General features: G+C 47.6%; 1 long non-coding RNA gene across 2 annotated transcripts; it reads left to right on the top strand.

Moving 5' to 3' along the window:
* Window positions 3,115-11,480, top strand: LOC110261133. 2 transcript variants are annotated; one of them, XR_002344966.1, is made up of 3 exons: window positions 3,115-3,324; window positions 3,586-3,949; window positions 11,441-11,480. It is a non-coding gene; the product is annotated as an uncharacterized LOC110261133 (long non-coding RNA). The 2 variants fall into 2 exon arrangements; XR_002344965.1 differs by lacking the exon at window positions 11,441-11,480 and adding an exon at window positions 4,897-5,140.

The raw sequence follows: 11,832 nt of genomic DNA, 5'->3' as shown, positions 1-11,832 counted from the left end.
GTGGAACGTAACATAATGACTTTTCTATTAAAGGAAATCTTGGTTATTCTATTTTGCTCCTGTTTCAGCTGAAAAGCCTTCCTGGATGCCCCCTCCCCTTCCCTCTTCTCCCAGTAACAATTTGTTTCAAGTTAGCCAACCAAGAAGAAAGTGCGCCCTGACCTGACCAATGCGAAGGGGACAGGTACATCGCCCGTGTTAGGGAGGGTCTTTTCTTCTTTGCACGTGCTTTTTGAGCACCCGAGCCCTTCTGCAGAGGTAAAGAGTCTTGTCGAGATCTCCCCGTGTTCATGTGTCTCATTTTCCGACACTGACGATCAGAGCCATCTCCCCAACATCCTCATAGATACCATGGCGTGATCTTAACCCGCTGAACCACAATGCGTACTCCAAGAGCCGTTCTATTTAAACCATTGAACACTTGTGCAGTACTCCCGATTAAGAGACTTTGAAATGCTTTAGACAAAAATGTTTCTCTCTAAACAGATTAAGAAACTGAATCCTAGTTGGCTAGAAGTTCATTCTTTTTTTTTTTTTTTTTTTTTTTTTTGTCTTTTGTCTTTTTTTTGTTGTTGTTGCTATTTCTTGGGCCGCTCCCGCGGCATATGGGGGCTCCCAGGCTAGGGGTCGAATCGGAGCTGTAGCCACCAGCCTACGCCAGAGCCACAGCAACGCGGGATCCGAGCCGCGTCTGCAACCTACACCACAGCTCACGGCAACGCCGGATCATTAACCCACTGAGCAAGGGCAGGGACCGAACCCGCAACCTCATGGTTCCTAGTCGGATTCGTTAACCACTGCGCCACGACGGGAACTCCCTAGAAGTTCATTCTTATATCACACAGCTAATGGGAGGCAGAATCCTAAAATCTGCTTCCAACTTCCACCTGAAACTGACAACGCAAGGCAAAGTGTTTTTATTTCTGTGTTGCGTGAGTGTAAGGACCGTACAATCTGGATGGACTTTCTGGAACAATAATTTAAAAGATTAAAACAAAAATGGGTCCCATATTATAGAAATGTTTTAAATTGACTATTTTACTATTTATACAATAAATGAAGAAAACCGACACTAGAACAAACCAGTATTCAGCCAACACACAATGCAACATGCTAGCAAACATGGTCAAAGGATGGATGTGTATCAGGCACGACTTTTCATGTCCCATCTTGGCTTTTTTTTGGGGGGGGGAAGCATTCATTTATGAGGTTTTCTGGGGTTTGGGGGTTTTTTTGCAAAAGCTATATATCCTGGCTCCTTCCTTACCTCTTCAGAACAGTCTCTCAGAGCTGAGACCCTGTCTTCTGGGCTTAAGTCTTCATTATGTCTGTTGAATAAAACATAATTTTCAGTTTTTAGGTTGTGCTTTTCTTCTCAGTTGGCACCTGACATTTGGCAGATAACCAAATGTGTTTCTCCTTCTACTAGACTGTGACCTGCTCGAGGAAAGAGGTTTCATCTCCTTTATTCCTGGGTCCCCAACATGAGCTCTGTGCCTGGCAGGCAGTAGGTGCTGGGAACTGTCACATCGAGGGACTTGGAAGTGGGGCATGATGGGAAGTAGTGGTCGGCAGGGCAGGCCCAACCAGAACCCAGAGCTGGGAACAAAATGCAAGCAGGACTCCACCTTCCAAGCTCAGAGGACCAGTGGCTCTCCTCAGGACTTGTAGGAAGTGGCTTTTAAGTTGGCAGGGCTGGAGGTGTGTCTCTCCCTGAGGGGCAGAGCAGGGAGCAATGGGCTGGTTCCTCTCCCTGAGGCAGGGCAGCTGTGTCCCCCTCTGGCCACTATGGTATGTCTCATCCCACTTGGTCTTCTGCAAGGTGATCTTATCCCTCCTCCATCAAAAGGATCAGTCACAGCCCTCCCCTGAATCCGGACTGGTCTCGGTGACTCACTGTAACCACAGAACACAGCAGAAATTGCCCCACATAAATTCTGAGCCAAGGCCAAAAGGAGTCTTTTGGGTTTTTGTTTCTTTGTTTCCTCCTTAGGGCTGCACCTGTGGCATGTGGAAGTTCCATATGCCACAGGTTATGGGCTAGGGGTCAGCAGCTGCCAGCCTGGGATCCGAGCAGCATCAGCAGCAATGCTGGAACTTTAACTCCCTGAGTGAGGCCAGGGATTGAACCTACATCCTCACGGACACAATGTCAGGTTCTTAACCTGCTAAGCAACAACAGGAACTCCAAGGCCAAAAGGAATCTTGCAATTTCTTCCTAGTCTCTTGGATAGCTCACTCCTTCTTGAGACATTTCCCTCTCAAAGCCAGTTATTTTGCTGTGAGAAGCAGGCCATGTGGACAGGCCACCTGTCAGCCCTCCAGTGACAGCACCAGCTGAGCCTTCAAGTCATCCTAGCTCTGGCACCAGCCCTATGAATGGAAGCAGCCTCCAGGTATTCTGGCCCCAGCCATTTGAGTCTTCCTAGCTAAGGGCCCAGAAATCATGGAACAATGTATTATTTATCTATTGCTGCATGAAAAAATTATCCCCCAAAATTTACAGCTTAAAACAACAAACGTTTATCGTCTTACACAGTTTCTGACAGTTAGGAATCCAAGACCCTCATATCTGGGTGGTTCCGGCTTTGGGGCTCTTGTAAAGTGGCAGTCAAACCATTGGCCAAGGGCTGCAGTCATCTAAGACTTTCTCTGGGGCTAGCAGGAGGCCTTGGTTCCTCTCCAGATGGGCCTCTCCTTATGTGAGTGTCATCACACCATGGCAGCTGGCTTCCCCCAGTGTGATGATCCAAACGACAGAGGCAGAAACCACAGTACCTTTTATAACCTAGACTCCAAAATGATATACTCTCACTTTCTGCCATATTTTATCCGCCACACAGACCCATCTGGTGCAAAGTGGGAGGGGACTACAACAAGGGCATGAAAACCAGGAGCCAAGGGTCATTGGGAACCATCTTGGAGGTTCCCAGGCACCCCCCACCCCCAAATTCTTGACCCACAGAATTCATGAGCGTGATCAAATGGTGGTTGTGTACGCCTTGACCTTTGGGGTGGTCTATTACACAGCGGTAGTTAATGAGAACAGAGCCAAGAGAAGTATTCATCCAGGTCAGATTACCACCAGAGGGCGTCTGACAGCTCATTCCCTGGGGATGTCAGCTGAGCCACGGCACCTGCTGACCTGCCCCGGGGCGGCGGAAATAGGGGAAAGGGCACTAGAGAGAGAAAGCCAAGGACGTGACCAGGTGACAAATGGACAAGAAGAGGAAGAAAGACAGATTCTGCCCATGTCCACAGGCCCTGGGATTAGGGCTGCGTGGGGTAGATGCTCCAGGAGCAGCAAGCCATGGGGGCTAAGAGGTGAGCTGGGGCGGGGAACCCAAGGCTGCCAGCAGAAGAAGCTATCGGCACCGAGCCCTGTATCAGCATGGCCTGGGGCGGGAGGTGGTGGGGTGCGGCGCGCCCCACACACTGTGTCTGCGGATAATGAAGGAGCTGAGCTGAGCAGCTGTGATGACAGCAACACAGCCAGCCTATAAGCAGCCACGGAGGGGTCAGCCAAGGGCCAGCAGGGGACATCAAAGGAAACAAATCTTTTTTTCTTTCTTATCCCTCCAACAGAGGGCAGGGAAGAGAAAGTGGAAGGAGCCCTTCTCCTCTCCTGCCATCCGTCCTCCCTGCTGGAACTTTGACTCCAACACAGAATGGCCTTTGAAAAAGGAAACACCAGGAGTTCCCTGGTGGCACAGCCAGGTTAAGGATCCAGTGTTGTCACTGTGGGTTCGATCCTTGGGCTGGGAACTTCCATATACCACAGAAGAAACCAAAAAGATTAAAAATAAATAAATAAAATTTTTTTAAAAAGAAAAAGAAAAAGGAAAAACCAAGTTAATGCCCAAAACAAGAGAGACTGAAAAGTTTTGGAACCAGTTGCAGATGTCATCCTATGACCCATCAGGAAGGGGGGAGTGACAGATTACAGCTGGTATGTTATGGTTTTTACCTGTTTGATATGTACTTGTTTTGTTTTGTTTTGTTTTGTTCTTAGCTGCACCTTTGACATATAAAATTTCCCATGCCAGGGGTGGAACCCGAGCCACAACAGGGACCTGCGCCACAACAGTGATAGTGCTGCATCCTCAACCCACTGAGCCACCGGGGAACTCTTGATATTTACCTCTAAATGTTGATTTTCCTAAATCAAACTAGTTCCAGAAGCCATTATCATTATTATTGTTCTTGACTCCTCTGGTATTACCTCATTCATATGCTCACTCATTCATTCCCCTTTCACCTCATATGTTCATTCACTCATAAGCATTTATCGTGTGCTAGGCACTAAATTAGAAGTATAGTCAATTGGCTACCAGGTCCTGTCCATGCAACTTCCAAATATCTCCTAAACCTTTCTTGTTCACTTCCCCCACTTCAGATGTCGCTGCCATGGTTCAAGCCTCCATAGCTCCCATTTGAATTATATCCTTGGCTCTGACCACTAACTATTCTGTCCATTATCCACCCTTCCCAAGAGAGATCTTTCCAAGAGGCAGATAGGGGAGTTCCCTGGTGGCTCAGTGGGTTAAGGATCCGGTGTTGTCACTGCTACAGCTCTGGTTATTGCTGTGGTGCAGATTCAGTCTCCGGCCACATGCCATGGGTGAGCTCCCCGACCCCCACACAAAAAAGGGGGCAGATAGGATTATCGCTCTCTGTTGAAGACAACTAGTCGTCCCCCAGGATCCATCCTTCCTTTCGTTATAGCCTCCACATTTTAGGTGAGTACATGTCTATCCAGAATAAAAACTAGGTTTCCCAGCACCCTGGCTGCCAGTGATGGGTGTGTGACTACATGCTGGAGAGAGCAATGTGAATGACAGCAATGCGTGTAAGGTCCAGATTATGCCTTTCAAGGGAAGGGTGTGTCTTCCACAGCTGCTTTACTCTTCCCTGATGGCTGAAAAGCAGAAGTGATGATGCAAGCTGGAGCAGCCACCTTGGACCACCAGAAGGAAGCCGTGTATTAAGGATATTCTGCCAATGGGTGGGACAGGGTGGGCCAGGATCCCTGAGGATCGTGAAGCCACCGTGCCCACTCTGACTTACCTACCTGGGTTTTTATATAAGTGACAAGTAAACTTCTATCTTCTTTTTTTTTTTTGTCTTTTGTCTTTTTAAGGCTGCACCTGCGGCATATGGGGGTTCCCAGGCTAGGGGTCCAATTGGAGCTACAGCTGCAGGCCTATGCCACAGCCACAGCAACGCAGGATCCGAGCCTCATCTGCTACCTACACAACAGCTTTTGTGGCAATGCCGGATCCTTAACCCACTGAGCGAAGCCAGGGATCAAACCCGAAACCTCATGGTTCCTAGTCGGATTCATTTCTGCTGCGCCAGGACAGGAACTCCAACTTCTATCTTCTTTACGCCATTGTTATTTTGGAGTCTTCCTTACAGTAGTTGAGCTTGTTTCCTAATTAATAAACACTCTAACTCAAAATTCTTTCAATGGCTCCTTGTCTTTAGGTTAAATCCAAACTCTTGACCTCAGCACCTAGTACCCTTTGAGATATAGGGCCTGTAAGCCTTGTTTCTCACCTTATCTTCTGCCCCTCTTTTAGTTTAAATTCTGTGCTTTAGTCACCCCAAAGTACTTTACCAAATGCACTAAGCTGATTGGTGCTTCGAGGTGTTTGGCTTTAACTGTTGCCTCTGCCTGGAATGTCCTTCCTGCTGCTTCTTTGATGCCTCCTTCCTGCTCATTCTTCAGGACTCAGTGCTAGAGTCACAGCCACAGCCACAGCAATGCCAGATCTGAGCTGCATCTACGACCTACACCACAGCTCACAGCAACTCCGGATCCTTAACCCACTGAGTGGGGCCAGGGATCGAACCTGAGTCCTCATGGATACCAGTCGGGTTTGTTACCACTGAGCCACAGAGGGAACTCCTCCTCTTCACTCTCTAATTATTCCCTGGCTGTTTTGCTGGCTACTTCTTTCCACTTCAGGGTTGGGTCCCCTGATTTAGTCTTTATTCCCCTTCGCTCTACTGTATCCCAAGGCAAGTTCATCTGTTCCATGGTTTTGATGCAGGTAGTAACAGCTAAGGCAGTGTGCTAAATACTTTACATCCTTTACCTGACACAATGTTGACTATGATCCTGTGCAGCAGGCATGATCATCCTTATTCTCCAAAGAGAAACTGGGACCCAGAGAGGTTAGGTAACTTGCTCAAGTCCCATAAGGTTCCTTCAGGTGTGGGTACCAGGATACCCAAATAAATGTGGCATGAACATGGGGTGGGGTTATGTCCATCATAAGAAACCTAGAGGAGGGTGACATCTAGATTGTTTAACTGAGCAGCTCAATGATGTCACACTCTGGGTTGACTTCCCTGAGTCTCTTGGTTTCCCCCTCAAGATCCTAGGATGGCTGTTCAATTAGGCATTGTATCCTTGCTCGACAGCCAAAGGCAAGCAGGAAGGGACCTTTTCCTCCTAGGCATCTCTCTTCCTACTGGGGGGGGAGAGCTTTTTCTAGAGGCCCCCAGGATGGAGTTCCCTTCTTGGCTCAGAGGTTAACAAATCCTGACTAGGAACCATGAGGTTGCAGGTTCGATCCCTGGCCTCGCTCAGTGGATTGGGGATCCAGTGTTGCCGTCAGCTGTGGTGTAGATGGAAGACGCAGCTCTGATCTGGCATTGCTGTGGCTGTGGCGTAGGCCGGCAGCTACAGCTCTGATTAGACCCCTAGCCTGGGAACCTCCATATGTTGCAGACGAGGCCCTGGAAAAGACAAAAAAGAAAAAGAAAAAGAAAAAATAGAAGCCCCCTGGAAAATCCCCCATGAGTCCCTGCCTCCCGACCCTCTTCTTTCTTTCCTTGGCCTCTCAAGTTGTAACTGCTGTCTGGCTGACTCTCTTTCGGCTCTGTAACCATCAGGGTTTGGATGGCTAAGCTAAATAGCCAAGGAATGTATTGAATAATGTGGGGTGTTTACAAATTCCAAACATGGACAGGCACCAAAAGCATTTAGGCTAAGAACATAGGCAAAGACAGGAAAAGCCTGGTTGGACAGCCACTACTGGCCATTGGCCACCCACTGCGGTGGGACTCTCCCTTCCCCTCCAAGAACAGACCCTGCCACTTCACCTCTCTCCCTCAAAGATCAAAGTCCTGGGTAGGAATAGCCTACTGGTCAGGCCGGGTCACGTGCTCATTCCCCAGTTGCCAGGAAGGCAGGCAAGATTCCAGCCTTTCAGCCTCTGCGGGGTGAGACGTGGCTCTCTCCCCAGCAAGCCCTCTGCAGTATAGGATTCCCATAAGAGAGATGTTTTTCTGCTGGGTACCGTGGTTCTCCTCAACTAGTCATAGTCTGTCTTGCCTCCAGGGCTTTGCACACACTGTTCGTTTTTCCCCTCTCCCTCTTCTCTAGGCAAATCCTCCTTATTTTTAAGATTTCATCTCTCTTACACATCATTTGCCCTCAAATATGGCCAGATGCCCCTCCCTTGTGCTACCACTGCAGTCTGAACTTTTCCCAGCACCACCTCCATCACTGCACTGAAATCACCATTATGTCTTTTTTTCTCCATTTGACTATAAGTTCTATGAGGGTGGATACCCTGCCCTTCTTGTTCACCACTGGATCCCTATCACCAAGTACAACACTGGGCATGTAATACATGCTCACTAAATGTATACTGGATGAATCAATTAAACAATGAGTGAGATGGGAGTTCCCTGGTGGCTCAGTGGGTTAAGGACCTGGTGTTGTCACTGTTGTGGCCCAGTCACTGATGTGGCATGGGTTCCATCCCTGGCCCTGGAACTTCCATATGCCACAGGTAGAGCCAAAAAGAAAAAAAAGAAAAAAAGAAAAATGAATAAATGAATGAAAGGAATTCCCGCCATGGCACAGTGGGTTAAGAATCCGATTGTAGGAGTTCCCGTCGTGGCGCAGTGGTTAACGAATCCGACTAGGAACCATGAGGTTGAGGGTTCGATCCCTGCCCTTGCTCAGTGGGTTAATGATCCGGCGTTGCCGTGAGCTGTGGTGTAGGTTGCAGACTCGGCTCGGATCCCGAGTTGCTGTGGCTCTGGCGTAGGCCGGTGGCTACAGCTCGGATTCAACCCCTAGCCTGGGAACCTCCATATGCCTCGGGAGCGGCCCAAGAAAGCAACAATAACAACAACAACAACAACAACAACAAAAAAGACAAAAGACAAAAAAAAAAAAAAAAAGAATCCGATTGTAGCTGCTTGGGTCGCTGCGGGGGTGTGAGTTTGATCCTTGGCCTGGTGCAGTGGGTTAAAGTTATCTAGCACTGAGGCAGTTTGGGCATAGATCACAGCTGTGGGGCCACTGGGGGGGGGGGGAAGAATAGGAAGAAAATAAATGAGACGAATATCAGTGGCACCACTACCACTACCCCCAGTCACCTAGTCCAAGACTGGGGCATTCTCTTTTTTTGCTTTTTAGGACCGCACCCACAGCATATGGAGGTTCCCAGTCTAGGAGTCAAATTGGAGCCACAGCTGCCAGCCTACACCACAGCTCATGGCAACGCCAGATCCTTAACCCAATGAGTAAGGCCAGGGATCGAACCTACAATCTGATAGATCCTAGTTGGATTCATTTCCGCTGTGCCACACCAGGAACTCCCAAGACTGGGACATTCTTATCCCCATCTGGTCTGTGTCAGGTCCCATTAATTCTAATTCCATAGTCCAGTCCCTCATCACCTTTCTCTTGGACCTTTGAAATAGTTGCCTATGACTTGACATCTGTCATTTCTGCATGTCCCATAGCTCTTCCCTCTTATTTTGGAAGCTGTCATCATCTGCTTTGGAGGAGCTACTTCTCCCTCCTCGGAATCTTGAGGGAACTGTCAATCAAGGTACTTTTCACCTTTGCCAAAGTTGAACCTGAGATCCCAGCCAAGCCAGGACTTTGAACATTGCGTGTAATGACATAGATAGAGAAAACAGTTGAGCTGAGGTATTCCAATCAAAGCATCTATGATACATTGTTGGGTTTAAGGGGAATAGTCTCTCTCAGGTTTAGAGCCAAGAAAGAGAAAGCTACAGAGGCAGATCAGAATATCAGCTTTATTACTGACAAGGTAGTTGCGGATGTACCTTAGGTCTGATTGACAGGTGGCTTTACTAATACTGAACCCTCAAATTAGTCTTCCCTCCCCAGTCTCAGGCAGTGTTGGAAAATCATAGTCTTTCCTGTGAGGACCAGACCCTACGAAATTCAGAACATGGAGGAAGAGAGCAAAAAATATGTTTCTTCTGGGTAGGTAGATCTGAAAGAGAAAAAAAGAGGAGTGAATGAGTTAAGATCCATTCATTCTCCCTAAACTCACCAATCGGATAAGTCACTCCTCCTCCTCCTCTTGGGAGGATAGATGGATGAGGAGGTGAGTCAGGAAGCAAGAGTGCCCTTTACACAGAAAAAGCTAGAGGAGGAAATAAATATTGCCCTCAGCATGGTCCCCTTGCCACCCAAAGCAGCTATGGCTCTGATCATTCCTGAAGCTGAGTTATAAAACTGTATCCTCCCAATTAACTGCTTTTTTTGTTGAAGGTAGCCAGAATCTGTTTCTGTTGCTTGTATCCAAAGACCATGTTATCAGTTTCCTTCTGCTGGTGTTGTCACTCCTGTGACAACTCTGGTGGCTTCAACAACACAAATTTATTATCTTCCAAGTCCAGGGGTAAGAAGTCCAAAATAGGTCTTAGGTGACTCAAATCCAGAGGTCAGCAGATGTGCTCCTTCTGGAACCTCTAGGGGAGAATCTGCCTCCTTGCCTTTCCAGCTTCAGAGGCTGCCTTCATTCCTTGACTCATGGCCCCCAGCCAGCAGTCACACCACTCCGACCTCTGATTGTATCAACATATCTTTTCCTTTTTTAGGGCCACCCCGGTGCCATATGGAATTTCCCAGGCTAGGGGTTGAATCGGAGCTGCCACTGCCAGCCTGTCCCTCAGCTACAGCAACTCCAGATCCACACCGCATCTGCAACCTATGCTGCAGCTTGTGACAACACTGGATCCTTAACCCACTGAGTGAGGCCAGGGATCAAACCCACATTCTCATGGACACTAAGTCGGGTTCTTACCCACTGAGCCACAACGGGAACTCTGTGTCATCACATCTTCTCTGGCTCTCTTGCCTCTCTTTTATCCTTATGAGGACTTTCGTGATTATACTGGGCCCAATCAGCTAATCCAGGATAATCTCTCCATCTCAAAATCCTTAATTAATCACTTCTGCAAACTCCATTTTGTCATGTATGGTGACATGGTGACAAATTCCAGAGATTAGGATGTGACATCTTGGGGGTGGAGGGGCATCTCATTTACCACAAAACACTAACAGAAATATTCCTTCACTTGTCTTGCATTCGTTTCTTTCTCACTTCTCCAGTCTGTCCTGCAAGCGGTCTTTATAAAATGAACCTGGTCATGACCATCCTAAGAAACTTCCTGACTCCCCAAAGCCCACTGAAGGAACCCCACAGCACACCCTACTCTCTCCCACTTCTGATGGTTTGCTCCAAATATTTTCTCAGCCTGAAGTGTCCCCCACTCTCAACCAAAGCCAAATCCTCTGTAACCTTCAAGGTCCCTCTCACAGAAATCTCCGTGGTCCCTCTAGCTGGAACCCACCTACACTGAGAGTCCCGCATCTGCAGAAACTCCTTGCTTTGTCACCTGGCAGCGCTGGGTACCATTCAGTCAGACACAAGTAACCTCTCTTTGCCTCAGTTTCCTTTATTAAAAAATGCAGATAAGGAGTTTCTGTCATGACTCAATGGGTTAAGGACCTGACATTGTCTTTGTAAAGATGCAGGTTCAATCCCTGGTATCGTTCATTGGGTTAAGGATCCAGTGTTGCTGTGGCTGTGGTGTAGGCTGCCAGATGCAGCTCCAATTTAACCCCTAAACTGAGGATTTCCATGTGCTGCAGGTACAGCCATTAAAAAAAAAAAACAACCAAAAACAGACCAAAAAAGTTCAGATTAAAAAATGCAGAGAAGTTGCAGTCATGGCTCAGCAGTTAGTGAACACGTGGGTTTGATCCCTGGCCTCGCTCAGTGGGTTAAGGATCCGGTGTTGCCGTGAGGTGTAGTGTAGGTCGCAGATGCCACTTGGATCCCGTGTTGCCGTGGCTGTGGCATAGGCCTGCGGCTACAGCTCTGATTAGACCCCTAACCTGGGAACCTCCATATGTCACGGGTGCGGCCGTAAAAAGACACACACACATACAAAAATGCAGATAATAAAGCAGTTACCTCATATATAGTTTGCTGTGAGAATTACCTGAGGCAATGAATATAAAGTGCTTAGCACAGTGTTGGCATGAAGTACCCCATAAATAGGTAGATGATAGCAGTTATTAATAAATTTAATCATTGAGTAAATAAATGTTAATTTTTCTTTTTCTTTTTTTTTTTTTTGGCCACAGCAACACAGGATCTGAGCCACTTGTGCAACCTACACCACAGCTTGCGGCAATGCTGGATCCCTAACCCACTGAGCAAAGCCAGGGATTGAACCCATAACCTCATGGATACTAGTCAGGATTCTTAACCTGCTGAGCCACAATAGGAACTCCAACTAGAACATTTTAAAAAATGGAATGAATAAATTTGACATTTTATATATTTATGTGTAACCTTAGCTGCATTCTCTGCTGGGAGCTCCATGCCCGGTCAGAATCACTTAGGGACCAATGATAAAAGGGAAAAGTTGCTCTTATCCCCCCTCGCCTGGTGTCCTGAGCATATTAAACCTCAATAAACGCTGGTCTTTTTGAATTGAAGTGAATTTGGGGCACATAGAGGCTTTCACCAGAGA

Source organism: Sus scrofa, chromosome 6 (genome assembly GCF_000003025.6).
Source record: "Sus scrofa isolate TJ Tabasco breed Duroc chromosome 6, Sscrofa11.1, whole genome shotgun sequence".
Lineage (NCBI taxonomy): Eukaryota > Metazoa > Chordata > Mammalia > Artiodactyla > Suidae > Sus > Sus scrofa.
This window is presented reverse-complemented; position numbering and strand designations above follow the sequence as displayed.